Source organism: Nicotiana tabacum, chromosome 23 (genome assembly GCF_000715075.1).
Source record: "Nicotiana tabacum cultivar K326 chromosome 23, ASM71507v2, whole genome shotgun sequence".
Lineage (NCBI taxonomy): Eukaryota > Viridiplantae > Streptophyta > Magnoliopsida > Solanales > Solanaceae > Nicotiana > Nicotiana tabacum.
Window position 1 is genome coordinate 54340612 of NC_134102.1, and position 27341 is coordinate 54367952.

At 40.6% G+C, this 27341-nt stretch overlaps 1 non-coding gene across 1 annotated transcript; it reads right to left on the reverse strand.

Moving 5' to 3' along the window:
* Positions 1 to 19993: 19993 nt before the first annotated feature.
* On the reverse strand, positions 19994 to 20099 carry LOC142177824 (small nucleolar RNA R71). Its single transcript, XR_012706372.1, has one exon. It is a non-coding gene; the product is annotated as a small nucleolar RNA R71 (small nucleolar RNA).
* Between the last annotated feature and the right edge of the window lie 7242 nt (positions 20100 to 27341).

The following is a 27341-nucleotide window of genomic DNA, read 5'->3' on the forward strand; positions in this document are numbered from 1 at the left end:
TCCCCACTTCATGAATGGCCATGGGGATAAGATTGAGTGGAGTTGCTCTCCGGGCTGGTGAATCATCGGTGCATATCTTTGACATTTGTCGCACTTTCGAACAAACTCTTTTGTATCCTTCTCCATAGCGGCCCAATAGTATCCTGCTCTGATGACTTTGTGAATCAATGATTCGGCAGCGGAATGATTTCCGCAGGTGCCTTCATGGATTTCTCGTAGGACGTAGTCGGTATCTCCTGGTCCCAAACATATTGCCAATGGTCCATCGAACATCCTTCTATATAGGGTTCCATCTTCGGCCAATGTGAATCGTTCGGCCTTCGTACGTAGAGTCCTCAATTATTTAGGATCCGATGGAACTTCCCATTCTTTAGGTACTTGATATATTTGTTCCTCCAATCCCAGGTCAGACTTGTGGAGTTGATTTCGGCGTGTCCTCCTTCGATTACTGACCTTGAAAGTTGTACGACAGTCCCAGAGCTAATCTCGCCATCTTCGACTGATGACCCAAAATTTTCAAGGGCATCGGCCTCGTTGTTTTGTTCTCAAGGCACATGCTGTAAGGTCCATTCTTTAAACCGATGTAGAGTCACCTGTAATTTGTCCAAGTACCTCTGCATTCAATCTTCTCGGACCTCAAAAGTTTTGTTGACTTGGTTTACCATGAGCAGGGAGTCACATTTGGCCTCGATGACTTCTGCTCCCAAACCTTTAGCTAGCTCGAGACCTGCAATCATGGCCTCATACTCGGCCTCATTGTTAGTTAACTTGGAAGTTTTGATAGCTTGTCTAATTGTATTACTCGTGGGCGGCTTCAAAATGATGCTTAGCCCGGACCCCTTCACGTTCTAAGCGGCGTCTGTAAAGAGGGTCCATATTCCCGATGATGTACCCAATTTTAATAATAGTTCCTTTTCGACCTCGGATACGAGGGGTGATGTAATGTCGGCCACGAAGTCCGCTAAGATTTGAGACTTGATGGCCGTTTGGGGTCAATACTCGATATCGAACCTGCTGATCTCGACGGCCCATTTGGCCAATCGGCCCGAAAGTTCAGTTTTATGCAAAATATTGCGAAGGGTAGTCACCACACAGATCGGGTGACACTGAAATATGGTTTTAATTTCCTAGAAGCGCTTATTAAGGCAAGCGCTAATTTTTTTAAGTGTGGGTACCGGGTCTCGACCTCACCCAGAGTTCGACTAACATAATAAATAGGAAATTGAGTACCTTGCTCTTCTCGAACTAGGACCCCACTTACCGCGATTTTCGAGACTACTAAGTACAAGTATAGTTGCTCGTCCGCTTTTGGAGTATGAAGCAGTGGAGGGCTCGAGAGGTACCGTTTTAGTTCTTCCAATTCTTGTTGGCATTCCGGAGTCCATGCAAAATTGTTGTTCTTTTTGAGCAGTGAGAAGAACCTGTGATTTCTATCTGAAGACCTCGAGATGAATCGGCCTAGGGCAGCTATGCGCCCTGTTAATCTTTGTACGGCCTTAACATTATCCACGACTGTGATGTCTTCGATCGCCTTGATCTTATCGGGGTTGATTTCGATACCCCGATATGATACCATAAAGCCGAGGAACTTGCTCGAGCCGACCCCGAATGCACATTTCTCCGGGTTGAGTTTCATGTTGTATTTCCTTAGTATATCGAAGGTCTCCTACAAATGTGTCAAATGGTCCTTTACTCGCAGGGACTTAACTAGCATTTCATCAATATAAACTTCCATTGACTTACCTATTTATTCTTCGAACATTCGATTTACTAAGCGTTGATAAGTAGCATCAGTATTTTTTAGTCCAAATGGCATTACATTATAACAATAGGTGCCGTACTTAGTAATGAACGGAGTCTTTTTCCTGATCCTCCGAGTTCATTTATATTTGATTTTACCCAGAGTAGGCATCGAGAAAACTAAGGATCTCGTGGCCGGTCGTGGCATCGATCATGCGATCGATATTCGGAAGAGGAAAAGAGTCTTTAGGACATGCTTTGTTTAAATCTTTATAGTCTACGCACATTCTAAGTTTATTTCCCTTTTTAGGGACTACGACTACGTTTGCTAACCATTCGGGATATTTTACCTCCCGAATGGATCCTATTTTGAGAAGTTTGGTTACCTCGTCCTTGATGAATGCATATTTTACCTCGGACTGGGGTCTTTTCTTTTGTTTAACTGGGCGGAACTTCAGGTCCAAGTTCAGTCGATGTGTAGCGATTTACGGCGGGATCCTTATCATATCTAAATAGGACCAAGCAAAACAATCCATATTATTGATCAGAAATTTGATGAGTTTTTTCCTGAGCTCGGGGGTTAACCCCGTACCCAGGTATACCTTTCGATCGGGTAGATGCTAGATCAGTACGACTTACTCCAGCTCATCGACTGTCGATTTGGTGGCGTCGGAATCCTCAGGGATTATGAAGGATCGAGGGATCCAATAGTCATCGTCCTCATCCGTTCCCTTCTTCTCCGATTGAGTCGAGGCTGGTAGCTGTGGTTGCTATTTAGCTTCCTGTTTTCCTTTGGACTCCGATCCTTTCGTTGACAAAATCGCCGATACCCGTATCAATTTGTCGATCGCGAACATCTCTTTGGCAGCATGTTGTTCCCCATACACCATTTTTACTCCATCCGGTGTTGGGAACTTCAGCATTTGGTGAAGGATTGAGGGGACTGCCCTCATATTGTGAATCCAGGGTCTTCCGAGCAGTACATTGTATCTCATATTGCCTTCGATCACATGGAACTTTGTTTCTTGAATAATTTCGGCTACATTTACTGGTAGGATGATTTAACCTTTAGTTGTTTCGCTTGCCATGTTAAAGCCATTGAGAATCCGAGCTGCGGGTACGATCTGATCTTGTAGGCCGAGATGCTCCACGACCCTCGATCGAATAATATTGGCCGAACTTCCTGGATCAGTTAAAACACGTTTAACCTGAATTTTATTCATAAGGATAGAGATTACCAAAGCATAATTGTGGGGTTATGAGATCCCTTCTGCTTCCTCATCATTGAATGATAAAGCACCTTCTGGCACATAGTCTCGAGTTCATTTTTCTCTGATGATTGATACTTTAGTGTGTTTGAACACGGGCCCTTGTGGAATATCGACCCCACCAACGAACATGTGAATCACGTGTTGTGGTTCTTCCTGCTCATTTTTCCTATTTGCGTCTCTGTCTCTGAAATGGTTTTTATCTCGGTCGCTCAAGAATTCTCGAAGGTGACCCTCGTTGAATAGACGAGCCACCTCCTCCCTTAGTTTTCTACAGTCTTCGGTTTTATGACCATATGTACCATGGCATTAGCATGTTTGATTGGGGTTCCTTTGGGATGTATCGATTTGTAGGGGTCTAGGCCATCTAGTATCTTTGATTCTCCCAATGGCTGACACAATACCTGATGCGTCGATGTTGAAGTTGTATACTAACAATCGTGGTGCTTTTGTGAGATTGGCATGTTTATCGAAGCCACTTTTGCTCATGAGCCCTCGAGAGCTCTGTCTTCGATATTCCTTCGATCATTTCGGATGGGATTGCATCCTGGGCCGCTGTTTCTACTATCTATGTTGTATGGTAGATATCGATCTCTGCTCGACCGGGGTTCTCTGTCGATATCCCTTTGAGTTCTGCCGACGGGCCTGTTTGGATAAGCGGAATCGGAAGGGGTCCCCAATTGATCATCCTTGACCCTGATCTTTGACTGGTACTGATTATGTACATCGGCCCAAGTTACCGCTGGATATTCAATTAAATTCTTCTTTAGCTATCGTGATGCCACCGAACTTCGTTCGTTCTAACATTGAGTAAAGGACTGAACAGCCCAATCATTTGTGACCGGTGGTAGTTCCATGTGTTCCATTTGAAACCGAGATACGAATTCCTTCAACATTTCGTTGTCTTTTTGTTTCACCTTGAAGAGGTCCAATTGCTAGTCGCAACCTTTATTGCTCCAGCATGTGCCTTTATGAAGGAGTCTGCAAGCATGGCGAAGGAATCGATGGAATTAGGCGGCGAATTGTGGTACCATATCATTGCTCCTTTCGACAAGGTTTCTCCAAATTCCTTCAGTAGAACAGATTCAATCTCATCATCTTCAAAGTCATTTCCTTTTATTGCGCATGTATAAGAAGTGACATGTTCATTAGGGTCGGTGGTCCCATTGTACTTAGGAATTTCTTGCATTCGGAACTTCTTCGTAATGGGTTTCTGTGCCGCACTTGGTGGGAAGGGCTTCTGTACAAATTTCTTTGAATCCATACCTTTTAGAATCGGCGGTGCCCCTGGTATTTGGTCAATTCGGGAGTTGTATGTCTCCACTTTCTTCTCATTAGCCTCGATTTTCTTTTCTCCCGATTCAATCCGTTTAGTTAGCTCCTCGAACATTTTCATAATGGCGGGGTCAGTCCCCGATTCGTTGGCATTCGACCTTTATGGCACAGGTCCAGTCCTGTGAATGACTTCTGGTTCGATCCTACTCGATGTTCGGTGATGATTTTGTAGTTGTGCTATAGCGGCTTGTTGAGCCTGTAACATTTCGAATATCAATTAGAGGCTAACTCCATCATCTTCTCCACCATGCGTACCTCGACCACCTGATCGAACTTCTCTGCGTATGCTACCTTCGGGATCAATGCCCAAATTTGTGTTTAGGGTGACATGTGTAGTGACATCGACGGGATTTGCAATTGGGGCTTCCTCAAGGTCAGCCTGAGGCACCTCGATCCCTAGGGCGGCTATTGTCATTTTCCCCATGAAATCCGAGGCCGTTGTCACCATGTGTAGGCACTGCTTGTGAGTTTGACATGTTTATCCTGAAAACAAAGATTCTTACGAGAACAAGTGTAAAGCAGTGTGTGTTTTTGGAATCAGTATTAAGCAATCACTATTATCCTCATCCCCACGGTGGGCGCCAAACTGTTTACCCTTAAAATTGGATAACAATTAAACTTATAATGAGATTTTAAGGATACGCGATTTCTCTTAATACCGATAGATAAATATGAAGATTACTAACAAAAATGAACTATAAAATAAAGCGAATCAGTATTGAAACGGAATTTAACCCTCGAGCTAGGATGCCCTCGAACTGACTGATACCAAAATAGTTAAAAATAAAGCAAGATGATGAATAATCGTATCAACAGGAAAGAAAATTGTATTGCTTTTTCTCTCTGAATCGTGTGTTACAAATGATTATAACACCCTTGTATATAGTAGAGGAGTTCTACTTATGGTACAATTCTAATTACAGAAGGAAACCCCATGATTAGCTAATTAACTGTTTCTGATTTGATCTGTTCCGAGATTTATGCCACGATCCTCGACCAGTCACCGAGATTTACGCCATAATCCTTGACCAGCCACAGATATCTTGCCTTTGTTATTATGCTATCTTCGATCTTGCTCGATGTCTGTCTCACTTGGCTTCGATCGCTACTAGCCTCTATCTTAACATGTACCTCGGTTTTGAACTCGGTACCTATCCTCGTGATATGGCCTATTCCGTTACGAGGCCATCCTTCGATGCAAACTCCCGGTCTCGGTCAATTAGTAAAACCGGATGGGCCCATTTTAACCGTATACAAAATCTTTAGAAGTTATCCATTGATTATACAACTTGTTAACAAATTGCTCCTTATTTTATAAAATTGTGTACACTGGCATTGAGTACTAGAATTATGAACTTTTAGCATTAATGTTTTAGTTCTTAAATGGAATGGTGAGCCAAATATGCATAAAAGTCTTTATTCACAAATTACTACTTTAAGGCATCACATGAAATGGTGTTTGATGAATATGATGAAGAGTTGGTTTAACGAAAGAAGTCAGAATGATTTTAACGTTAATGCAACAGAGAATATGGTGTATGAGGATTTTTTTGTTTTGAGAGTTGTTTTCTAACTACTCGGCCGGTCATTTCGAGTATTTTAGCCAGTTTCCCCTATTTGATGCCTTACATGTGTGTAGTTATGGTTATGTGACTTGCCGGGGTGGTTGGTTTGATTCCATGGAAGTTTTAGGAATGAATTGGGACACTCAGTACCAAGGTTGGAAGCTTAAATTGAAAGAGTTGACCGGAGTTTGACTTTTATGTAGACGATCCGGGAATGGAGTTTTGATAGTTCCAATAGCTTCGTATGGTAATTTTGTACTTAGGAGTATGTCAGGATTTGGATTTGGAGGTCCGTATGTTGATTTGATTCTTTTGGCGAAAGTTAAAAAGTTGAAGGTTTGGAAGGTTAATAGATTTGACCGGGAGTTAACTTTATTTATATCGGGTTCGAATTTTGTTCTCGGGAATTGGAATAGGCCCATTGTGTCATTTGGGACTTGCATGCAAAATTTGAGGTCATTCAAAATTGATTTGTTATGGCCGGCATGAGTTTTGGAAGTTTAAAGTTCATTAGTTTCATTAGGCTTGAATTGGGTGCGATTCATGGTTTTGATATTGTTTGATGTGATTTGAGGCTTCGAGTAGGTTCATATTGTGTTGTAGGACTTGTTGGTATGTTTGGTTGGGGTCCCGGTGGCCTCCGAGTATGTTTCAGGTTGAGATCAGATCAATTGTGGACTTGGAGGAATTGTTGAAGGTTGCAGGTTCTGGTGATTTTGCACCTGCGATGGATGTGTCCACAGGTGCGACTGAGTGAGCCGCAGGTGTGATTTTGCTAGCAGACTCTATAACATCGAGGATTTGAGTATTTTTTTTTCATATTTTTGGATTTGTGGAGCTCGATCTAAGGCAATTTTTGGATTGCTTTTTTGTTACACCCCGTACTTTCATGTTAGAATATGTCTTAAGTGAATCATTATGAGCCGGAGAGTTTAAGGACCTTTATGAAGATAATGATGGGTTAAAACAAATGTTAAGGAAGTATCGTGAGGTTTGGAGGCTAAACGAATCTAAGATGTTATAACCCATAGTTTTGGGGTAAAACTAGGAGTACTTCATATCCTAAGTAGGTCGTTTTTAAGGTATTTGAATCACATAATAGTCGTCTAATAAGCCTTAAAGACAAGCAAGTTGCAAAACAAAAGTTGACAAAGGTCATCACAAGTTACATTCATAAATGCGCTGAAACTTAGGTCAAATGTAGCAGAGCCTTTCCCTCAATATAATAAGAATTACAGGGTGATCCACCCATACAATTGAAGGTCTACGATTCTAGTATCTAACACATCAAACGGTTCGACCACACGACGTCGGAGCGAAGAGATATTCACATTTATGTGAGACTGCACAAGCAGCTCCCTTGGGAACCACAAAGTCGGTGTAAAGGTCTAGCTTGTATTTAGGTCAATTCTAACTCGTTTTAACTCATTTTTATCGACCAAAACAGTTCCTAAACCCTCCTAGATGCTCTCCAAGAGTTCCCACATGATACTAGAGTGAATCCAAAGATAAACCACGCAAGTTCGACGTAAAGAATATTGTGGTTACTATTAACTCCCTTTCCTTCTTGTTGTGACGACTTAGGAAGTGACTTGGGGTTGAAGTAAGTTAAATAACAGAGGGTTCTTGGTATATTTAAGGTAAGTTTCATCATCCCTAACCTAATCTTAAGTTTGTACAAGTGTTGGGTTGAATTTATTGGAGGATTCTTGAAGAAACTAGTAATTATGAAACTTGAAGCTGAGCTATGTTGTGTGGGCTGTATTTACATGATTTAAGATACCAAATGGAATTGTAAAGGTATGGATATCATGATGGGGATGAGGAGAAGTGAAGATGAAGATTATTGTGCTAAAACATGTTGAATTCGAACTATAAACGACCCTATGAAGTTATTCACATAAGTTGTTTGATAAAATGACTAATGAACTTCCCTAAAGAATATGAAGTTGATATTGATACCAATGATGGTAGGCTATAATCTTGTGTTTTAGTTTCTTATTTCACTCTAGTTTACTACACTTTAATTGAGTTTGAGCTTTAATCGCTAGTGTTTTGCACTAATTGTGTGTTTTATGCCTTGTAGAAGGATATCGAGCTATGTAGATGTTATGGAAAGAATTCGAGTGATTTGGAGCTTTGAAGTCTGGGTAAAAGCCCAAGGAATAAAGCTGGGATCGCGTTCGGGGGTCGAAAACCACGTCTGGATATCAAAAAGTCAAGAAACATTTGGACTCTGAGAAAACAACACTAGCGCAGCGCGTGGCGCGCCGCGCCTGTGTAAAATGCATGCTGCCTGTCAGAAACAACTCTCTAGAAATCCCCACTAATGCCCCGCATGGCACGTCGCCCCGACGATGGATATCATTTGACGGGTTTCTTAAAGGATTAAAGTCGAAGGAAAAAGACCAACAAGATTTTCTTTTGTTAAGTTATAACGACCCGACTTATTGTTTTGAGTAATTACTCTCCTTTCTACTATTTTAAGTCTTGAATAGTTTCATATGATTTATTATGACGTGTGTGAATCATCGGTTTTGAATTTTCAGGTGTTTCGGGATTAGTTCGGAAGAATGAATTTCATGTTGGAAGCTTAAATGAAAAAGGGTTGATCGGAGTTTGACTTTTGTGCAAACGACCCCGAAATAGAGTTTTGATGATTCCAACAGCTCCGTATGGTGATTTTGGACTTAGGAGCGTGTCCGGAAAATTATTTGGAAGTTCGTAGTCAAATTAGGCTTGAAATGGCGAAAATAGGAAAATTGAAAGTTGGAAGTTTAACCAGGGAGTTGACCTTTTGATATCGGGGTCGGAATCCAATTCTGGAAATTTAGAATATGTCTGTTATGTCATTTATGACTTGTGTACAAAACTTTGAGGTCAATCGGACATGATTTGATAGGTTTCGTCATCGAATGTAAAATGTTTTGACGTCGTTTCTTCAAGCATAAGTGGTATCACATTAAGAATATGATCTCCAAATTCGATTTTGATTGATGCATTAGATCCGTATCAAAATTACGGAGTCATAGCAAAAAGAATCGTTGAATGCGGACATCGTATGAGAGAGTTATGCCTATTTCCGTGTCAGAAAAGATTTTCCATCGCCGCAAGCACCCAGGGTAGCGTGGGGCGCTAGTCCTGGCACAGGGAATTGTTGGGATTCTGAAAAGTGTGCCAGAGGCAGCGCCCCACGCTACCTGTGGCGCTCGAAAACACCAGAGGCATATAAACCGGGTTTTGGCCATTTTTGTCAAAAATAGAGTTGAGGAGCTCGGTTTAGGCGATTTTTGGTCGATTTTCACGGGTAAACATTGGGGTAAGTGTTCCTTATCCTATATTAATTATATTTCATGATTCCATATTCATTTACATCATGAATCCGTGAATTTATGGAAGAAAAATCAGATTTTTATAAAATCTTCCAAAAATGTAAAATAAAGATTTGAAGGTCAATCCGATGTCAGAATTCAATAATTTTTGTATGGTAGAACTCGTATCGGAACGGGTGTTCGGATTTCATGAGTTTTTTCGGGATTGGAGATCTGGGTCCCGCTATTAATTTTTGAATTAATTTCGGATTTTTATTGTGAATTTAGCATTTGCATATGGAATTGATTCCTATAACTCGTGTTGATTGTATCGAATTATTTTGACTAAGATTCGAGGTGTTCGGAGGCCGAATAATGAGGAAAAGGTTTATTGGAATAAAGAATTTGCTCGGATTGAGGTAAGTAACTCTTCTAATCTTAGAGCTGAGAGTATAAACCCCGATTATACGTGATATGTGTTTGGTGTTGAGGTGACGCACATGCTAGGTGATGGGCGTGGGGGCGTGCACCGTTTGAATTGTGACCCAGTTATTCATGTGGTACTGTGTAGTTACCTGAACTTATTTGTAATCATGAAATCTCTACGTACTAGAGTTATCGAGTTGTGACTGATGTCAGAAATAATACTTAGGCAAATGTTGGTATTATTGGGACCCACGAAGGCTATTTCTACTATCGATTTATTTTTTTAAATTGTAAATTCATACTCAGTCTTGTTCATTCATTTCATATCATCTCTCAGTCTCTGTTGTTATTTACTGATTCATCATGTCATCATTTTTAGGCTAGTTTCATGACATTGTGAGCCCGAGAGACTGGAGAGATTGATGACTGAGTGAGGCCGAGGGCCTGATTGTGAGGATAATTATGGGATCGGGCTGCATGCCGCAGCAGGCCATATTGGCTTTATATACTTTATTATTATGTGGATCGGGGCTGCCCGCCTGCAGCATGCCTTATAGGCTTTATTAAAGCACGTGAGTTATCCATGCAGATACGGCTGCCCACCTACAGCATACTTTATTATTATCACACGTGAGTTGTCCGTGCAGATTATAGCGCTTGGGCTGAAGGAGCCCATTCGGAGTCTGTACACACCCCCAGTGAGCGCAGGTACCTACTGAGTGCGAGTGCCGAGTGCCGAGTACTGAGTGACTGGGAGGCAAGAGTGATTGTGAGGTATTCCCGAGTGGCAAGAGTGATTGTGAGGTATGCCCGAGTGGCAAGAGTGATTGTGAGGTATGCCCGAGTGGTATGAGTGACTGTGAGGTCTGCCCGATTGGCTGTTTATGATTTCATCATTTTTGCTTCTCACATATATTGGCATATGGGCATATTGATGCATTTTCCACTAGCTATGTTGAAAGAAAATGAAACATCTTTTTTATTGTTGAAAGGAATTTTGGAAAAATTATTGTTTTCAAACTTACTCATATTTTTGGAAACTTCGGTAAAAGATTCGAGTTTTCACTGATACACTTGAAAGGCAGAGCTACTTTCATAAATCATGATTAAGTTGAGCATGCTATTGTTGAGTTATTACTTGTGCAGCTTTAAATTATATTATTTTGAAATATTGTTGGTTGTTGGTGTTGGACCCCGACTTGTGTTCCAGCTCGTCACTACTTTCAACCTAAGGTTAGGTTTGTTACTTATTGAGTACATGGGGTCGGTTGTACTCATACTACACTTCTGCACCTTGCGTGTAGATATTGGATGTTGATATTGCTGTGATCAACAGAAGTTAGATTTGAAGATGTACCTGTGTTCCCGTCATAGCTGCCTCTTGTTCATGGTAGCCTTAGATTTATAAGAATCTGTTTATGTACATTTTGAACAGATGATGTATTTATTTCATATTAGTTTTGTAAATTCTAATCTTAGAAGCTCATGATTTGTACTACCAGTCCTTGGGGAATGTATAAGATTTAGATATTTTTTTTACTTAATTGTCTTGTTAAATTACATTGGAATTGGATAGTGGATAGTTGGCTTACCTAACGGGTTGGGTTAGGTGCCATCACGACTAGTTGGATTTTGGGTCATGACATAGGTAGTGTACTAATTCCCCCTTGGTTTTTCTTTGTGCCGCGGTTCTTTTCCAAGGGTTTTGTTTGAACCGGGTGTAGTCAGTTTTTATTTTCAGAAGTAGGAAACCTTGTGCTATGATTTGAATTGATGGCAATATCTCTTAACTTTATTATACCTTAAGAATAGTGAGTTCTTTAGTTGTGACGCTTAGGCTCAGTTTTTGACTCTTGCATAAGCACTTTAAAGTGTATGATCTTAACTTTGCTTAACTGCTTTGACTAGAGTATCTTGATAATCCAATCTGGAGTGAGTTATGTGCCATGTGGGCATGAGGTTTTGTGTATTCTGTGCATTGCATTTGGTGTCTAGAATTTGCCTCGTGTGTTTGCAAAGCGAAATAGTAGTTTTATTCAGTCTTGGAATTGATATAGGCATTTCTTTGTTGAGCCAGTTATATGCTCTTACCCACCTAATTGTTATGTATCTTAGTTAACCCCTTTGAGAATGTAATCATGTTTCTTTGGCAACCACATTACAAACTTTATCCATTTGTTTGAATTGCCCATCTATTTGAACCTTTAACCTCTCGTGAGCACATAAAATTATTATGAACTTTGTAAAAGTTGAAGTGTGGGGTGGTTGGTTTGGCTTTTGAGTGGAACTAATGAAATAAGGAGAAAGGTGCATTGTTTTTGAAAAAGTAAGAGCCACTTGAATTGAAAAAAAATAATAATAAAATAATTGTATGGTTATGAAAAATATTCCATGATAGTGGTAACTTTTGATGTAATTGTTCTTAAAGAAGTTGGGAGTTAATGTATATTGATGTAAAGGTGGAGTTATGGTTTGACATAAGTATGGGATTTTGAATGGTTAAGTGTATGTATTAAAGTGCTTAGGGATGTAGTCACTCTTATATCTAAATGTATCCTACCCATTCTGCAACCTACATTACAACCAATTAAAGTCCTATTTGATCCTTGACTGAATGGGCTTGATTAGTTGAGTATTACACTACGGGCAAGCCTATGGTTCATCTTTTGTAGCATATGAATGTTGTTTCTGAGAGTGAGTGAATTCTTTCTATCTTGAGTTCCTAATTGTTCTTAAATTTTATTATGTATGGAACTACTCTCTAGTGTTTTGTGAGGGCACATGATTCACGAAGGAAAGGTAATGTTTTACCTCTATGTTAGAGTAAGTGAGAGGGTTATATATAATGTGTGGTGCTTTTGAGTCAAATCTTGAGGTGAAGATGTTACACTAGTGTGCTTAGTCTATTTTAAATATTCGTGGTGTAATGAGTTAGGAGAGTTGTTTGAAAAGGTCGTGTCTTTATAAAGTGTAGTTTGATTGCTTGAGGACGAGCAATGGTTTAAGTGTGGGGTGTTGACGGTAGGCTATAATTTCATGTTTTAGTCGCTTATTGCACTCTAGTTTACTACACTTTTATTGAGTTTGAGCTTTAATCGTTAGTGTTTTGAACTAATTGTGTGTTTTTTATGCCTTGTAGGAGGATTCCGAGCTATGTAAATGTTATGGAATGAATTCGAGTGATTTGGATCTTTGAAGTCTGAGTAAAAACCCAAGGGATAAAGCTGGGATCGCGTTCGAGGGTGAAAACCACGTCTGGATATCAAAAGGTCAAGAAAAATTCGGACTCTGAGAAAACAACACTAGCGTGGTGCGTGGCGCGCCGCGCCTGTGTAAAATGCATGTTGCCCGTTAGAAATAAATCTCTGGAAATCCCCACTAATTCCCCGCATGGCGCGTCGCCCCATGCGGCGCGCCTGTGCAATTTTTACAGGGTATTTGTCCTATTTCGCGCAGGAGGTGTTTTCGTCTGAGCCCGACCCTACTTGGTATAAATACATGGAAAATGTTATTTTTGAGACTTTTGACATATCTTAGACCTAAGGAAGCTAAGGAGGAGTGGGAGAAGAATAAGCACATGGAATTCATCATTCAATCCTCACTCATGACACGAGTTTGGATCGTTTTATGTTTTTCTATACTTTAACTTTATTTGTGATAAATTACTCCATGTCTATGGAGTAGTTTCCTTTAGGGTTTGATGGATTTGGTGTATTGATATTTGTTTGTGGATTATAACTCTAGTTTTATGTATTGAGGCATTTTTGGATGATTTAATTGTTGCATCTATATTCACTTGTTCATGTAATCGAGAGAGGCATAACTTGTGATATCTTTGCATTCTATTGTTGGTTGAGTTCATTAATTCTTCTTAGTAATCGAAAGAGGCTAGTTGAATCATTGATTAAACCTAGTTAGGAGGATAATTGAGAGAGGTTATCCTAAAGACCAATCCACTACGCATTCTTGCATATCTTCACCGAGCTTAAATTGGTTCATCTTGTGAGGTTGAGACTTAATCGAGAGAGGAGTTTCTACTAAACGGTTGAACTAATAATTGAGTAAATTTGAGAGAATTACTTGAACATTAGAAGTGAATTATCTAGAGTTAGATCCCAAACAATTGTCTTGCACTTATCCTATCAAAACCCTATGTGTTCCCATTGATAACCTCCTTTGCTCATTACTTGCGTCGATTGTCATTAGACAATAGTTTGAACTCTTAGTTAATTTTAGTTTTAATCACATCAATCTCAATTGTTGATTCTCCTGGATAGCAATCTAGCTACAAATTATGAAAATATTGTTTAACTCCAATCCATGCGGATACGATATTATACTATACTATATTCGACTAGCGAGCATATTTAAGTGTGTGTTTTGCGCTCGTCAACCAATCCTTTGTATGATATAGATTACCATCCATAAGAGGTGTGAGGACTTGTGCAACAGTTGTAGCTTCGTGGATAAGGTATGTTAAGTCTATCGTTCCCTTCTTTTGGCATGAGTCCGGTTACAATGAAACGTAAATAAATGTCTTATCAAAATGACTCTACTCATGATTAAGTTTGAGATGTCCTTGAATCTTGCTTGTCCCTTGTTAGGAGTACATTTTATGTTATAAATATTTATCCTTCATATTTATTGTGATCCCTCTTGAGTTGGTAATGTAGTACATGATGATTGATAGTACATAACGATGATCAAAAGTGTAACGACCTTACGTCACTCCGACAAGTTTCAGAAATCTATCCTTAAAAACCTCATGCATTAGATATTTATCAGTAGGGGATCAAATGGCATTATGTACATATATATGTTATACCTAAAGACATGGTCATGGTACCCTTATCTTACCACCGGTTGGGCAGTTATGTATAGAGCTGTCAATATGGGTGGGGTCGGGCTAGCCCAGCCCAACCCACGTTGGCTTTAGCAATTGATGGGCTGGGCTGGGCTAGCCCACCATTTTGATGGGCCCTATAATGGTCAGCCCACCCCAGCCCTATGTGGGCTGCGGGCCTCCACGGGTCGGCCCATCATTTTTTAAAATATAATTTTATATTTTTTATTTAAGTTCTAACCTAAAAAAGATAAATATTTAAAAGTTAAAAAAATCTTATTGAAAAAATTTCACAAAACATAATAACTTTTTATACTCTTCCAATATATCACAATGAATACTAAAAAAGTAAAAGACAAGACTTTATTTTAAAACTAATTATTCAAGAGAACATCCATGACGCTTATGGGATATCGAACATATCATCTTCATCAAACACATTTGAATCCGCTTGTGAGAAGGTTATCTTAATATCTTCACTTTCATCTACATCTACAATACGTATGCAATATTAATTAGTTAAATATTAAGAATAATTAAATTTTTAAAACTAATTAACGTTTTAAGACTTTGATCTTTTAATATGATGAGCTTAATAAACTTTAAGCTTGGGATACTCTTCTTCTTATTTTTTGTGTCATATACTTTTTATATTTTATATATTTTATATTAGGCCCACGGGCCGGCCCAGCCCAGTCTCAGTCAAGCCTCACGGACCACGCACTTACTCGAGTCGGGCTTAAAAGCCTCGTTTTTAAATGGGCTCCAAAAATTCTAGCCCAGCCCTGCTAAATCACGGGCTGGGTTGGGCTGTCCCCGGCTCTAGTTATGTATCGTTACTTACCACCGGTTGTGCAGACATATATTTACTACCGAGCTACGGCCGGTCGGGTAGTTACCACCGGTTGGGAAGACACGTATTTACCACCGAGCTACGGCCATGGTCAGTTACCAGAAGTTATATATTTACCACCGAGCTACGGCCGATCGGGTAGTTATGTATTTACCACCGAGCTACGGTCGGTCGGGCAGTTACCACTGATCAGTTGGGCAGTCATGCATCATACGATATGGATAATAGATTCAAAGAGAAGTATTATATATATAAGTATAAGTATGCATATACGGTGGCACTTCAGAGATGGCCCTTAGCGGCAAGTCAGAGGTTACAGGTTGACTCTTATCCCTCTCAGTGATAGTATCTTATTGTTATGTTTCATTTATGCCTTACATACTCGGTACATTTTTCTTACTGACATCCCTTTTGCCTGGGGTGCTGTGTTTTATGCCACGCAGGTGTAGATAGACGAGGCAAGGATCCTCCACTGTAGGCTGCCTCCGGATATCAGCTTTTTGTTGGTGAGCTCCATTTCTTCCTGGAGTATTGTCGATCTAGGGTTCTGTATATGTCATTTTGTTTTATGGGAATGTTGGGGGCCCTGTCTTGACTTATATACTATGATCATATTTTCATAGAGGCTTTGCAGACAATATCTTGTGTATAGTTTTAGTTATAACATGTTTGTCCATCATGACGGCCTTGTCGAACCCCATGTATCTGTGTAAATTCTTTTTGAGTTGGTTATACGAGTTAAGTTCTAATGTCATTAGTGGCCTCTAATGGCCCATGACAAGTCTTATAGTAAAGAAAGATAAAGTACATGGTGCTCGGTTGAGTAGGCACCGGGTGCCAGTCGTGGCCCTCGGGTTTGGGTCACGACATTTTTATCCTAATTGAAGAGGTAAGTAAAGTTTGATCACTTTTAATGATAGATATTGATTACCCATTGACATTTACACCTAGTTTATGTGAATTTAAGGTGAAACTTGGGGATTTTAGGCTATGTTATTAGAGAGTGAGATTTGATGATTTGAAGGTCGATTTGTGATGGGAATGGGATGAAATTGGTATAGTTGGACTCGTAATTGAATGAGTGTTCAAAATTTGTGAGTTTGACTAGGTTCCGAGGTGCAGGCCTGGGGTTGACTTTTTTGGTTGACTTTGCAGATTTGATTCAAGATCTTAGCTTTATTATGTGGCATTATTTCCTATGACTTTTATTGCTGGTATTAAGTTGATTTGACTAGATTCGAGTTGCTCGGAGGTCGATTCACATGGCAAGGGTTTTGTGGAGTATTGATCTCCGCATTTTGAGGTAAGTAACATTTCTAAACTTGGATTTTAGGGTATTTAACCCTGGGAAACTATGTTATATAAGAGGTATTGGGGTGATGTACGCGCTAGGTGACGAGCGTGTGTGCGTGCATGGGAGTGTTCATAATTAAAGGTGACTTTTAGACTATTATGAGATTATTTTTCTATCATGCCTCGTTATATCCGTGTTTCTAAACCAGTATGATTATTTGAGTTCTAATTCATGTTAGAAATAATGTCTAGGTTATGTGCTAGTTGTTTGAGACACAATAAGGCTATACTTGCTGTTTCTGAGATATTTGCCTTAATTGTACACATACTCTCAGTCATGATGCTATATCCGTGTATGATATCTCTATCTCAGTACTTTCTTATTTGTTTCATCACAAGTTGTTGATGCCTCATATGTGTAACACTGTTGAATTGAGTATTGTGAGATGTGGTTAAACAGAGACTTGAGCAGCTAATGACTGAGCTTGGGCGATATAGCCAATTTGGAATTAATTGTGAGGTGACGCGTACGCCAGTATCATATTGGGCTAAGTGTTACTGATTTTGGGCAACACGTGCACCATGCCCCACCATTGGGCTATATGATTATGATTAGCGCTTGGGCAGGATCCGCCCCTCCAGAGTCTGACATGCCAGCAGTGGCGCATGCACAGTGTTATATATACATGCTTTGATATTCAGTAGTGCTCATGTACTCGTTGACACCAGATCATTAGGATGTTTATAGCAATATTGTTGTTGTTTTCATCAGATATTTCATGATACTTCCGCTGTTAAATTTATTAAACCATATTTATTCAAATTCGTTGTTATTGTGTGACTGTTGGCTTACCTAGCATGTAGTGTTAAGCGTCTTCCTGGTTTCGCGGGGAGTTGGATCGTGACAAGTTGGTATCATAGTACTAGGTTGCTTAGGTCTCACAAGTCATGAGCAAGTTTAGTAGAGTCTTACTGATCAGTACGGAGACATTTGTACTTATCTTCGAGAGGCTACCAAACTATTAGGAAACTTCACTTTCTTGCATTCTTGTCATGCAGATTTGTTAATTTCGAAGTCTAAACCTCTATACTTCTATTTTCTCATAGATGGTGAGGACATGATCAGTTGATCAGTGATGGTAGGCTACAATTACATATTTTAGTCGCTTATTGCACTCTAATTCACTGCACTTTAATCATGTTTGAGCTTTAATCGATAGTGTTTTCCACTTATTTTGTATTTTATGCCTTGTAGGAGTGATTCTGAGCTATGTAGATGTTATGGAATGAATTTGAGCTATTTAGAGCTTTGAAGTCTGAGTAAAAGCCAAAGGGATCAAGCCGGGATCGTGTTCGGGGGTCGAGGACCAAGTCTGGATGTCAAAAATCAAATTTTGGTCAATACTCTGTGAATTCCCCACTGCCGCGGCGCGTGGGGCACCGCGGCTGCCCAAAATCCTGTTGTCTGTCAGAACTTAGCTCTCTAGATTTCCCCACTAATGCCCTACATGGCGCGTTGCCCCATGAGCCTGTGCAAATTTTACAGAGTGAAAATCCTATTTTGGCTAGGAGAAGGTGGTTTCGTCTGGGCCCGACCCTACTTGGTATAAATACATGGGAAAGCATTATTTTCAGAACTTTGGACACATATTCGACCTAAGGAGGCTAGGGAGGAGTTGGAAGAATAGGATCACAAGGATTTCATCATTCCTTCCTCACTCAAGACCCGAGTTTGGATTGAATTTATGTTTTCCTATACTTTAACTTTATTTGTGATGAATTGCTCCATATCTATGGAGTAGTTCTCTTTAGGGTTTGATGGATTTTGTGTATTGATGATTATTTGTGGATTATAACTCTAGTTTTATGTATTGAAGCATTTTTGGATGATTTAATTGTTGCATCTATATTCACTTGTTCATATAATCGAGAGAGGCATAACTTGTAATATCTTTGCATTATATTGTTAGTTGAGTTCATCAATTCTTCTTAGTAATCGAAAGAGGCTAGTTGAATCATTGATTAAACCTAGATAGGAGGATAATCGAAAGAGGTTCTCCTAAAGACCAATCCACTATGCATTCTTGCATATCTTCACGTGCTTAAATTGGTTCATCTTGTAAGGTTAAGACTTAATCGAGAGAGGAGTTTTTGTTGAACGTTTGAACTAATAATTGAGTGAATTCGAGAGACTCACTTAAACATTAGAAGTGAATCATCTAGAGTTAGATCCCAAATAATTATCTTGCATCTATCCTATCAACCCCTATTTTCTCCCACTGATAACTTCATTGCTTACCTTTATTTCGATTGTCATTAGCCAATAGCTTTATATTCTTAGTTAATTGTAGTTAGAAATCACAGAAATCTCAATTGGTGATCATCTTGGATAGCAATCAAGCTAGAAACTACAAGAATACTGTTTAAATCCAATCCCTGTGGATACGATGTTATACTATACTATATTTGATTAGCTAGCACAATTTAAGTGTGTTTCAAGCTCGTCAAATTTTGGCGTCGTTGTCGGGGATTGGCAATCAACAGTGTTTGAAATAGTTTGTAGTGCTAATTCAGGAATTTTTTTTCTTTTTATTTACTTTTTTTTTTCTCTTTTTACGGTTGGTGTTCTTGGACTGTACGCAGGTTACAGGTTAAGATTGGTGCATGACTCGAACTTCTGCGAAGGAAGTGCTACCATACGAGCCAGAAATTGAAAAATAACTACGACAGTTGAGGAAGGAAAGAGATCTCACTGAGACTTTAGAAAGGTTGGGCAATCCTCAACCATAGAAACTATGGCTGGAAATGGTGATGATAATGTAGATTTGGCTACAAGAGAGGCAGCCCAACAACGAGAAAGAGTTGCACGGGATGTTGAGGAAGCAGCTATTAGAGATGCGCAGAACATCTATGAAGAAGAGAGGGGTCACAGACTTAATCAACATCAACTCTTGGCTGCAGACCAGTTTGGAAATATAGCTCCCAGGCCTGGGAGACCACTTGGCGATTATGCTATACCGGTGTACAATCAAGGATTATCCAGTGTTATACTACCTCCAATTGCAGCAAACAATTTCGAGTTGAAGCAAGGGTTGCTTCAAACCCTTCAGAATTGTTGTGTCTTTAAAGGGAAGCCAAACAAAAATCCAAACACACATCTCATGGACTTCGAGGAGATTATGAACACCTTTCAATACAATGGGGTGTCACAAGATGCAGTGTACTTAAGGGCATTCCCCTTTTCACTTAAAGATGATGCTAAGAAGTGGCTTCAGAGTTTGCCCAGTGGATCGATCAAAACTTGGGAGGAGATGACCAGAAAATTCCTTGATAAATATTTCTCCTCAGCTAAGGCGGACAAGATTAGAAGCGAAATCCATAACTTCTGCCAGAAAGAGACTGAAACTGTTTTTGAAGCATGGGAGAGGTTAAGGAGATATTTAGAAAGTGTCAACATAGCAGAATTGAACTCTGGATGCAACTCTAGGATTTTTGGAAAGGATTGACACCGGCCTCAGGTAGAACATTGAGCAATGCAGCTGGAAGCCCGTTGATGAAGAAGACTCCAGAGGTGATAGTTACAATTCTTGATGAGTTATCTAAAGATGCAAATCAATGGCCCTCTGAGAGTGCGGAAAGAAGAAGATCAACTGGTATTCACCTGGTTGATGCTAATACATCTGTGCAGGTACAACTTGATGCTATGGCCAAAGAGATAAGGAAGCTGACCTTAGCCTCGATACAAAGTGAGCCTCACGCAGCTTGTGATATATGTGGAAGAGGACACCCTACTCATGAATGTTAAGCCTTAACTGAGGAAATAAATATTGTGGGAAACTACAATTTCAATGCAATGGGTTAGAGGCACCCTGGTTTTTCATGGAGTTCACCTGGAGGTACTGCGAATGCTTGGCAGTAAAATAACTCTAGACCGCAGGGACAAGGAGCTCCAACATACCAAAATCAGCAAAGGCAGCAATATCAGCCTCAACAGCCCATTCAACCTGGTCTAGAGGAACTAATGAAGGCTTTCATTATCAAGATAGATGAGAGGTTGGACGCCCATGGAGTAGCTATCAAAAAACTGGGTACTGGTTTTCGAAACCTGGAGAGACAAGTGGGACAGACTGCAACAATATTATCAAAAAGGGCTCCAGAAACTCTCCCCGCTGATACTGAGAGAAATCCTAAAGAAACGGTGAATGTTGTAACTTTGAGAATTGGGCAAGTGTTGAAAGATCCCACCCCGATCCAAAAGGATGTGAAACTTGAAAAAGAAAGTGGGGAGCAGCTGAAGAATGATGCTGAGAAAAATAAGAAGGGAGAAACCTCGAGAAGGGAGGAACATGAGAAGAGCGAGCATATGCCTGCTTTACCTTTCACTCAAAAGCTATATAGAGAAAAGCTGGACAAGCAGTTTGGGAGATTTTTGGATGTGCTGAAACAGGTTCATGTAAACCTACCATTCACAGAAGTGCTTTCACAAATGCCTGCTTACACCAAATTCTTGAAGGAGATCCTTACAAAGAAACGGAAGATAGAGGAGACCTTAGTGGTCAAGATCACAGAGCATTGCAGTGCGATATTACAAAATAAACTCCCACAAAACTGTGGAGATCCAGGGAGTTTTACTATACCTTTATCTGAAGGAACTATTCATTTTGATAAGTCGTTATGTGATTCTGGTGCTTCAATTAATCTAATGCCTCGATCTATTTACAGAAAATTGGAGAAGGATATTTGAGAGATAAGGTCGGTGCCAATATCTTTGCAGCTAGCAGACCAAACGACTTTAATACCCGAGGGGATAGTGAAAGATGTGTTAGTTCGGGTGGATAAGTTCGTATTTCCTGTAGACTTTATAGTGGTGAATATGGAGGAGAACAAGGAGGTCCCCCTCATGCTAGGAAAACCATTCTTAGCAATGGATAGAGTAATACTAGATATACACGAGAGAAAACTCATGCTTAGAGTAGGTGAGGAGACTGTGACATTTGAGATGAATATAGCAAAGGGGGCACAAAAAGAAAAACCAACTGCAAGTGTTGAGTGGAAAGTGAAGGGCTCGAAAGAGAAGGCTGCATTGAGCGAGAAAGATAAGTGTGGGGTGTACCCCAAGAAGGCTAAAAAGAAGTTGTCTGCATGGATGTGTGCATTGGTTCAGGCGCGAGGAATATAGCCCGATTTCGACTCAGACCCCAACTAGATATTCAAGGAAGTTTCCTCTACCTGATGTTTTTTTTATTGTGTGTCACGGGGACATGCCACAACTTAAAGTGTGGGGTGGGGGATATGTTGTATGTATGTATGTATGTATGTATATTAGTTTTAGTTTTTGTTGTTTTAGTAGTTAGAGATAGAAAAAAAATTGAAAAATCCATAAAAATTGAAACAAAAATAAAATTTTGATTTTTCCCGATGATGGATATCATTCAACAGGTTTCTTGAGGGAGTAAAGTCGAAAGAAAAAGACAAAAAGATTTTATTTTGTTAGGTAATGTAATAATTCCCCCTTGATTTTTCTTTGTGTCACGGTTCTTTTCCAAGGGTTTTGTTTGAATCGGATGTAGTTAATTTTTATTTTGTAGAGTAGTATGAAACCTTGTGCTGTGATTTGAATTGAAAGCAATATCTCTTGAACTTGTTATGCCTTGAGAATAGTAAGTGCTTTAGTTGTGGCGCTTAGGCTCAGTTTTTGACTTTTGTATAAGTACCTTAAATTGTATGATCTTAACTTTGCTTAACTGCTTTGACTGGAGTGTCTTGATAGTCCAATCCTGAGTGAGTTATGTGCCATGTGTGTGTGAGGTTTTGTGTTATTCTGTGCATTGTATTTGATGTCTAGAACTTGCCCCTTGTGTTTTCAAAGCGAAATAGTAGTTTTATTCAGTCTTGGAAGTGATATAGGCATTTCTTTATTGAGCCAGTGATATGCTTTTACCCACCTAATTGTTATGTATCTTAGTTAACCCCCTTTGAGCATGTAATCCTATTTTATTGGAAACCACATTACAAGCCTTACCCATTTGTTTGAATTGACCATCTATTTGAACCATTTACCTCTCGTGAGCACTTGAATTTGTTATGAACTTTGTAAAAGTTGAAGTGTAGGGTGGTTGGTTTGGCTTTTGAGTGGAACTATTTGAAATAAGAAGAAGGGTGCACTGTTTTGAAAAAATAAGAGCCACTTGAATTGAAAAAAGAAGAAAACAAATATAGTTGTATTGTTGTAGAAAAAATATTCCTTGGCAGTGGTAACTCTTTATGTAATTGTGCTTAATGAAGTAGGGAATTAATGTATATTGATGTAAAGGTGGAGTTATGGTTTGACATAAGTGTGGGGTTTTGAACAATGAAATGTATGTATTAAAAGTGCTTAGGGAGACGAAGTCACTCTTATATCTAAATGTATCCTACCCATCCCGCAGCCTACATTACAACCAGTTAAAGTCCTACTTGATCATTGACTGAATGAGCTCAATTAGTAGAGTAGTACACTACGGTGTGATGGCACTTGATTCATGAAGGAAAGGTAATGTTTGACCTATATGTTAGAGTAAGTGAGCGGGTTATAAAAATGCATGGTTCTTTTGAGTCAAATTTTAAGGCGAGGATGTTACGGTATTTTGCTTAATCTGTTTTAAATATTCTTTGTATGATGAGTTATGAGAGTTGTTTAAAAAGGTCGTGTCTATATGAAGTGTAGTTTGATTGCTCGAGGACGAGCAATGGTTTAAGTGTGGGGTGTACCACCAGTCATGGCCGTGAGAGGCCAAGGCCGAGGTAGAGGGAGAGTTAGGGCTCACACTATAGTGAGGGAAGCACTTGTGGAGCCACCAGTTGCTCCAGTGGAGGAGCCGGTACCGGATACTGTTGAGCCGATGGAACCAACTCAGACACCAGCGGTACCTATTATGATACCTGGTCTCTAGGAGGCCGTGGCTCAGATTTTAAGTGTGTACATGGGCTTGGCTCAGGCGATTTTGATGCCAGCTACCTAACAGGCTGGGGGAGGATCCTAGACTCCCGCCGCCCGTACTCCAGAGAAGCTAGCTTAGGGTTATCAGACACCAGGGGTGTTACCAGTTTAGTCAGTTATTGCTGCTCGGGCTGAGGTTAGTCCACCTGTGACTGATACGGAGCAGAGGAGGTTGGAGCAGTTTATGAGGCTTGAACTGTCAGGTTTCAACGGAGGGGAGTTAGAGGATGCTCAGGATTGTTTGGATTGGTGTCAACGGATTCTTCACACCGCGGGTATTTTGGATGCTAGTGAAGTTACATTTACTACTTTTCAGCTGACAGGGGCAGCCAATAGATGGTGGCAGGCTTATGAGTTGAACAGGCCAGCTGATGCAGCACCACTTACGTGGCATGAGTTCTCAGTTCTCTTCTTAGAAACGTTTGTTCCATTGACTCATAGAGAGGAGTTGCATAGGGCGTTTGAGCAACTACGTTAGGGAGATATGATTGTGACTCAGTATGGGATGAGATTCGCGGATCTGGCTCGTCATGCTATATAGTTGGTTCCCATTGGGAGGGAGACAGTCAGGAGGTTCGTTAGTGGCCTCAACTATGGTCTACATTACAGTTTGGCTCGAGAGGCCGAGACAGATGCTAGGTTTGACTAGGTGGTCGATATTGCTAGGCGCTTGGAGTATATTTGCAGGCTTGAGCGCGAGGAGTGGGAGGGCAAGAGGCCCCGTGGGTTAGGTGGTTTTAGCAGTGCCTCATCTAGAGACCAGTCACATCACAGCAGAGGTCGTCCTTTTAGGCCTACCCTGATGGCTCGTCAGGTCCCTCCTGGTTCATCAGCTAGCCACGGTTCATACAACACTCGTCCGATTCAGTCATCTTTCAGTGTGCTCCCAGCATAGAGCTCGTACCGTGATCCACGGTTTAGGGTTCATCGGTACCGGGTTCTGCCAGTGGTTATTCTAGCTCTCGGGGTCCGCTTTAGGCCCCACAGTCATTCCCTGTTTGAGGTTGTTACGATTATGGAGAGTTGGGGCATGTGAAGAAGTATTGCCCTTGTCATTACAGAGGTCCAGTGTAGTAGGGAGGCTAGACTATGACTCCTGCACCAGCTGTTATACAACCCGCTCAGCCAGCTCAGGGTAGAGGTCGTGAGGGTCGAGGTCTCTCAAGAGGGGGAGCTTAGTTAGGTGGTGGTCAGGCCTGTTTCTATGCATTTCCTGCCAGACTAGAGGTAGTTGCTTTCGATGTTGTGATTACAGGTATTGTTTTAGTGTGCTACAGGGATGCTTCAGTATTATTTGACCATGGTTCCACTTATTTATATGTGTCATCATGCTTTGCTAGTTATTTAGATATGCCTCGTGATTCCTTAGTTATGTATGTTCATGTATCTACGCCGGTGGGCGATTCTATTTTTGTGGACCGCGTATATTAGTCGTGTGTGGTGACTATTTCGGGTTATAAGACTAGAGTTGATCTTTTACTACTTAGCATGGTTGATTTTTATGTGATTCTGGGCATGGGCTGATTGTCACCATATCACGCTATCCTTGATTGTCACGCTAAGACCGTGATGTTGTTGATGCCGGGGGTACCGAGGTTGGAGTGGAAAGGCTCCCTGGATCATGTTCCTAGTAGAGTGATTTCGCGTTTGAAGGCTCAACGGATGGTTGAGAAGGGATGTTTGGAATACGTGGCCTTAGTGAGAGATGTTAGTGCTGATACTCCTATCATTGAGTCAGTTCCGGTAGTGAGAGACTTCCCAGATGTGTTTCCAGCAGACCTGTGGGGAATGCCACCTGACAGGAACATTGATTTTGGTATTGATCTGATGTCGGACACTCAGCCTATCTCTATTTCACCATATCACATGGCACCTATAGAGTTGAAGGAGTTGAAGGAGAAGTTGCAGGAGCTACTTGATAAGGGTTTCATCAGGCCTAGTGTGTCGCCTTGGGGTGCGTCAGTGCTATTTGTAAAGAAGAAGGACGATATTATGAGGATGTGTATTGACTACAGGCAGTTGAACAAGGTTACTATTAAGAATAAGTACCCACTACCGCGCCTTGATGACTTATTTGATCAGCTTAAGGGTGATAGAGTGTTCTCGAAGATTGATTTGAGGTCGGGGTATCATCAATTGAAGATTCGAGATTCAGATATTCCAAATACAGCTTTCAGGACCCGCTATGGTTACTATGAGTTTTTGGTGATGTCTTTTGGACTGACCAATGCCCCAGCAACCTTTATGAACTTGATGAGCGTGTTCCAACCATATATTGATTCCTTCGTCATAGTTTTCATTGATGATATATTGGTGTATTCATGCAGCCAGAAGGATCATGAGTAGCACCTAAGGATCGTGCTCCAGACTTTGAGGGAGAAGAAGCTATATGCTAAATTTTCTAAGTGTGAATTTTGGATTAATTCAGTGGTATTTTGGGGCACGTGGTGTCCAGTGAGGGGATTAAGGTAGATCCAAAGAAGATTGAGGTAGTTCAGAGTTAGCCGAGATCGTCTTCTGCTACTGAGATCCAGAGTTTCCTTTGTTTGGCCGAGTATTATCGCTATTTTGAGGAGAGGTTCTCGTCCATTGTTGCACCTTTGACTAGATTTACCCAGGAGGGTTCCCCATTCAAGTGGTCTGAGGAGTGTGAGGTGAGCTTTTAGAAGCTCAAGACTACCTTGACTACAACTTCAGTTCCAGTTTTGCCTTCGGAATCAGGTTTTTATACAAATTATTGTGATACTTCACGGATTGGCATTGGATGTGTGTTGATGTAGGAGGGGAGTTATGGCTTATGCTTCGTGTCAGTTGAATCCCCATGAGAAAAACTACCTTGTACATGATTTTGAGTTGGCAGCCATTGTTCACGCATTGAAGATTTGGAGGTACTATCTTTACAGCGTGTCTTGTGAGGTGTTCACGGGTCACAGGAGTCTACAACACTTATTCAAGAAAAAAGATCTAAACTTGAGGCAATAGGGGTGGTTGGTGCTATTAAAGGACTATGATATTACCATTATTTATCACTCGGGGAAGGCCAATGTGGTGGCCGATGCTTTGAGCAGGAAGGCTGAGAGTATGGGGAGTCTTGCTTATATTCCAGTTGGAGAGAGACCGTTAGCATTGGATGTTCAGTCTTTGGCCAATTGGTTTGTAAGGTTGGATATTTTAGAGTCTAGTTGGGATCTTGCTTGCGTGATTTCACTGTCTTCTTCTTTTAAGTGCATCAAGGCACGTGAGTATGATGATCCCCACTTGCTTATCTTGAAGGACACGGTGCAGCACGATGATGCTAAGGAAGTTACTATTGATGATGATGGGTTATTGAGGATGTAGGGTCGGATCTGTGTTCCAAATGTGGATGGGTTGTGAGAGTTAACACTTGAGGAGGCCCATAGTTTGTGGTATTCCATTCATCTGGGTGCCGCGAAGATGTATCAGGATTTGAGGCAGCACTATTGGTGGCGGAGGATGAAGAAAGATATTGTTTAGTATGTTGTTTGGTATTTGAATTGTCAGCAGGTGAAGTACGAGCATCAGAGACCCGGTAGTTTTCTTCAGAGGCTTGACATTCCGAAGTGGAAATGGGAGAGTATCACGATGGATTTTATAGTTGGACTTCCATGAACCTTGAAGAATATGATGCAGTATGGATTATTGTGGACAGACTTACTAAGTCTGCACACTTCATTCCAGTTGTGACTACCTACTCTTCAGAGCAGTTG